The following is a 6,181-nucleotide window of genomic DNA, read 5'->3' as shown; positions in this document are numbered from 1 at the left end:
ATAATTGCATGAGACTACACTTCAAAATACATGTTTAACTGAAAATAAGATCTGCTATTCATTAGGTAATATATTCGGCTTCTGTATGCCCTTCTCTAGTGACATGTCAAATAAAGAGGTCAATAAAATATTCTATTTAATAAAATTCAATACTAGGTTACTTCCTCCACCCTTAGTAAAGTATTATTCTGCATGAGTGAAACAACCGCCGGCTGGTTGGGGAACTAAAAGAGAATCTTTTAGTACATTTTGGTGTTTTTAAAGCTTGGTTAGTAGCTCTCAGGTAATGATTAATACCTCAATACATGCTGTTTTTTCTGTCAACTTTTGTGAGCATCAAGTGAATATTGTGTAGAATTGCTTGCAATAATGCATACAGACAAGATTTAATAAAATAATAAGGGATGACACTTCATAAGCAATTACATTTTAAGATTTGGAACTTACAACCAGGGCCCAGCATGGTATCCTAGTAGCTAAATTCATCACCTTCAATAATCTGAGAACCCATGTGGGTGCTGTTTCACATTCTAGCTGTTCCACATCCCTTACAGCCCCATGCATGTGGCCTGGGAAAGCAGTATAGCATGGCCCAAACCTTGAACCAGGCTGAAGCGCAGATCATGACAGGCTAGACTGTCATACCTATCATTTTGCATGGGTCAGGGATGAGAGCAGACTGAGCATGGCCAGGTTGCAGCACCCACCAGTGAGAGCTGGGACTGGGAGCAAGCCTGGTTAGGCCAGGCTATAGCATCCAAAGGCAAAGGAAAAGACAGGGGAGGGACTATGCCTAGCCGGGTCAGAGCAACCACTGGCATGCACAAGATCCATGGCTGGGAATAGGCCTGATTGGGAAGCTGATGGAATGCACTGGCTGAGTTATGGTTCCAGCTGGTGAGTATGAGGGCCATAGTGGGGATTGCTGTCTTGTTTGGACATGGCTGTATTGTCCTTCAGCACAAGTGTGGACTGGATCTGGGTGCACCAGACTGGGCTAGACTCCAGCACCCACAGGTGCTTGTGAGAACCAGGGTAATTGTAGGATGGGCTTGGCTAGGTTTCTGGCCCTGCTGAGCCATGTGTGAACTGTGTCTGGGTGTATACCAGGTTTAGGTGGGCTGTAATACCCAACAGTAAAAAATGGAATGGATTGAAGTCCAGTCAGGAAAAGACACTGTTCCTGCTGGGCCAAGAGATGGACTAAAAAGGGTTGGCCCATGGACTCATTGATGGATGTGATATCTTGCATTGGAAAAGGTTCTGATGGAGGAGCTTGGAGAATTCCTCTGTCTGGACACACTCCCTGCTGCTGAGAGCAAGAACCACGAAAGACTAGGCCAGATAATAGTACCCACAGACATACATTTGGTGAGGTGTGGGGTGAACCAGGCTGGGCCAGCTCATATTACCCAATACCAAGTCTGAGCATTAGCATGGAGTGTGCGTCAGGCTAGCTTAGGCTTCAACACAAGCCAATTCACATGGGAGCTGGGACTGGGAGCTAGCTAGGTTTGGCTAAGGCTGTAGCACCAACCAACATGAGCTGGAAATGGGATTAGGCTCGGCAATGCAAGGTCACAACACCCACTGCAAATGCCAAGGTGAGGCAGGCCATGCCAGACTGAACTGTACCACCTAACCAGTGCACATGAGACCCAGGAAGAAATGATGAACCCAGTATAAGGTCTGCATGGGACTCTCCTGCTGGACCACCACTCCACTGTTGAGCATGAATGTTGGGATGGGGGCAGACCTGGCTGGGCAGAGTTATAGCAACTGTGGGTCTCATGTGACCTGGATCAAGGGAAAGTCAGGTTGGGTTGGCTGTTCCTATTGGTTCATTCATAAGCCAGAGTGGGTGTGGGTTTATTGGGCTTTGCCACAGTATCAGCTGGCAGATGCTGACACAGGGGGAAAATTCTGTCAGGCTAAAGAGCAGAATCACCTCAGAGTGCAGATCTGGGAGAGGGAGTGGGCCCAGTAAGGAAAAAATGGACACTTCCATCTTGGATTGCTACTCTGACTGGCAAGCATGAGAACCAAAACTAGGGACAGGCATGGCTAAACAGAGAGTGGCACCCACCAGCACATGTGTAGCCTGGATAGTAGGGCTGGTTTAGTTGAACTAGGCTTCAAGGCCCATTGACATGTATAAGAGCTGAATGGGATGTGGGACAAATGATCCCAGTGGCCCACTTCCCATCTAGCTGCCTGGTTGTGGCCTAGGAAAAGAGTAGAGGATGGCCCAAAGCGTTGGGACATGGCACATGTGTGGGAGACCTGGAAGAAGTGCCTGAGCTTCTTCAAAATGACTCAACTCCAGCCATTTCAGCCACTTTGGGAGTGAATCAGAGGATGGAAGATCTTTGTCTCTCCTCCTCTATATATGTGACTTTCCAATAAAAATAAATCTTAAAAAAAGAATTTTTATTTCCTGTAGTTTTTCACAACACATGAACAACTGTGGGAGACATTCTTGATGGGCTCACAGGCAGGGTGGTAACTGAGCTGATGCACAACATTTTGCAATTACGAAAGAGCTTTGTGGGCATCAAGGACTCATAGCATTGGACATGGTAATTCCCTCTGAGGCCACCCTCACAGCAGCCTCATGCCTTCAGGTTTCTGCTGGCATGGCAACTCACTGGGTGGTTGAATGCCTGTCTACACAATTCTAAAAGGGATATTTAAATGCCACAGTCCTTCTTCTCCTTGATTCTCAGTGACCACCATCTGTCCAGTACATTCTGAATTTAACAACTATTAGATATTAGCTAAACATGATTCAATGTTATTAACCAGCACTTTTTTTTTATCAACTTCAGTTTTGTTATACTTTCTCCCTTAGGGTCCAACTGAACAACCACTATCCTCTGTGCTACACAATACCAACATTATATTGGGCACACAGTAGGGACCCATTACTTGTCAACAGGACTCAACCAAATCTAAGTACAATCCCACCCCAAGTATTTTAGAAGCCTTAGTGTTCAGGGGAATAAAACTCTCGTTAAGGCAGAAAAGATATTAAACTAGCCCAGGAAGCCCTGAGCTGGGAAGAAATATCTGATTGGTTGGAAGGCCATGAGCCTGCAGAACAAGGTATGGAATTCAGATAAATATAACCTCCAGTTCCACAAAGGTTTCCTTCCCAAGGGCCCTCACCCATCCTCAGGAAGACACACATTGTGACTGAAACTAAAAGGCATCCATCCTTCATCCATCCATCAAACAGCTGATGAAGACTTGATTCCATACCAGATAACATTGTAGACATTAGGGGATCTTGTCTCAGCTTAAGGAACCAATGGAAGAAATGAGCATGGGATTAATGGTGGGTAACAGGAGCTACTTGGCTTTAATAAAATCACCCCCTGCCACCAACTGGCCAGGGAGGTAAGCTGAGGAACAAGGCTTCATATCCCAGAATTAGACTGCCTTTGTGACTGAGTCTCCTTTCTTATATAGGATCTAGAAGCAAATCACTCCTTTCTCAGCTTCAGCTTATTTTATGCAAGAAGGAGCACAGGTGTTACCTAACCCACACAAGAACTTGAGAAGAAAACAATACTGAGCTTCTCTCACCCATGTGGGGGATCTGGGTTGAGCCCATGCTTCCTAACTTTGCACTGGCCCTGGCTGTTGTAAGTATTTGGAGAATTAGTGAAAAGAGAAAAATGGAGATTGTTCTCCCTGTCACTCTGCCTCTAAAGTATATTAAAGAAAAACATTTTCAAAAAAATTTTTAAATAATATTTGCTATGAAGCATTAAGTGCAGAAGCATCTCTGAAACAGAAGAGCTCAGTTTTGAGTTTAGCAAACATTCCAGAAACAAGATCCAGGTAATCTGGACCCAGAGTTAATTCAGCATCACTAGCTTTCCTGCTGCTCAGGGACACATCTTCTCAGGCACTAGTGGCTGTTATAGTACTAACAGATGAGAGAACTTAGCTAGAGCCAGATCAAGAGATACAAGGTACAAAATTAAAAGAATTCAGTGAACCCTTACTCTGCTAAAAGAGGTCTTGAAAAAAAGCCCATGGAGGTGCTTACATAGTAGTGTACCAAATTAAACCTCTTCCTGATAGTGATAGAATCCCATATGGGTGGTGGCTTGAGTCCAGTTGCTCCACTACTGATCCAGCTCTTTGCTTATGTCCTGGAAAAATAGGGCAGGATGGCCCACAGCCTTAGGTCCCAGTGCTCATGTTGGAGGCCTGGAAGAAGCTCCTGGCTCTCAGTTTTATAACAACCCAACTCTACAATGAACAGGACTGTAGTTGGGCAAGTCCTGAGCTTCAGACTGTTGTGCATTTGATTTATCTAATTTAAAATAGATATGAGGTTCAAATTTCATATTTTCTTTTTTGATCTTTTTAATTGTTCCTGCAACTGCTGTGAGGCTTTGCTTCATCGCTTTTGTTTTGCTTTATTTGCTTTTAAAGGCTACATCATGGTTAGCACCATTCTTTTCCAGCTGTGCCAGGCTTGAGGTCAGTTCATGAGCCACAACACTCTCCTATGCCTCTATTCCTTCTTCAGATGGTATAAAGCTAATTTCTTAAACCTAGTCAGAAGCCAAAGTCATTATGTAACATCTCCAATTAAATGAGCTCTTACATATCAAGGGACTTGAAATCAATACCATTACATAATTCACTCTGGGCTGGATGCAAAACCACCAGAGACCTCAAGAAATTTTCTTAGACACAACAGCGAAAAAACATTTTTTAGATTTTCAAGTGGTTAGAAAAGCCAAAGAATCCTTTGTAACAGATGCAATTTATATGAAGTCCACAATTCAGAGTCCATAAGTAAAGTCTTATAGTGAGTATAGCCATGTTCATCGACTCATGAATTCTTCATGGTCCCTTATGCTGTACAAAGCAAAGCTGACTCCCAGTGGCAAGACACAGCATGGTGTGGGGAGCCATGCAGTTGGGTTGGATGGCATGGGTGTGTAATGAGCACTGCTCCTCAGTACAAGGCTGCGAGGAGTTTCTAGCTGCGAGGCAAGGCCCGGCAGAATGTCTCTGGTCACCTCATTGCTGCCTCACCCATTGTATGGAACTCAATCACCTCTCTGATGTTTCATAAAATTCTTCTGAGGTTGTTGTTGTTTTTCTGCTAATGCGAAGTGATTCCTGTAACTAGTATGACACCTCAAATTGATATATCATGTTATGATAAAAACACCTATAGTAACGTAAGGCTATGACACAGCAGTTAAAAGTATACAATAGTACAATTGAGCCCACTATGTTTCCAAACATCCTGTTATGTGCCTGACATTTTGTCCTGAAATTTGCCCTAGTATAAGAAATGTTTCCCTTAAGAAATGGCTTGATAATATCTTGCAACAGATGGCAATCATGGAGGTACAAAGAGTTTTTTTACCATGTACCTCGAACTCTTACAACACATGATATGACGCATTGTAGTTTCTTACCACAGAAAGCAAAAGTGTATGGGGCATCTTTTATAAGGAAATAAATGTGAACCCCCTCAAAATGGTTTAAAATCTTTATCTTATATTGGCACTTATATTTAGGGAAAGAAAACAGTTTATATAGATGAAAGAAACTTTCTTGTAGATTGGCTGAGCTGCCTTGATCCCTTTCACTGCCCTTTAACAAAAGAATAAAAAACAATTGAATCAGCACTAGATGAAGGTGACCGTAATTAATGCATGATTTGATTATAAGATTTAGCGAAGAATCTATGTTATATGCTTTTATAAAATCCTTTCATTTATGATCTTTTAATTCTGTATTCTTAATATTTTAATCAATATTAGTTTGTGTTTAGTAAAAATTGATTTTGGGTATAAGTAAACTACTTGTCACATGTAACTGCATGTGCTGCCAACCGTGGAGTTCCTGGCTTTAGCCAGGTGATCGCAGGTTTCAATGAGTAATGGTTTGTTAAGAATGTTTTCTTTGAAATAGAAAAATATTTTTTAGGATTGCTTCTTGCATTTTCATAACCATGATGTAATGAAAAATGAAACAATTTGACATTGTGCAAAAACTTGTGATGATTTATGTATAAATGAAGAAGGCAACTTTTCTGAGTTGTCCATTATGAGCATCAAGTCATAGTGGTCCGTGTCTTATCTCTTCCTATCATCTCGCCGATCCACGCATCCTTTGCAAGCTCTCAGTCAGCTGGAGCTGG

This window comes from Ochotona curzoniae, unplaced genomic scaffold (assembly GCF_017591425.1).
Source record: "Ochotona curzoniae isolate NIBS_2020 unplaced genomic scaffold, NIBS_Ocur_1.0 contig_2497, whole genome shotgun sequence".
In the NCBI taxonomy this organism is placed as follows: domain Eukaryota; kingdom Metazoa; phylum Chordata; class Mammalia; order Lagomorpha; family Ochotonidae; genus Ochotona; species Ochotona curzoniae.
Note: the sequence above shows the minus strand (reverse complement) of the source record.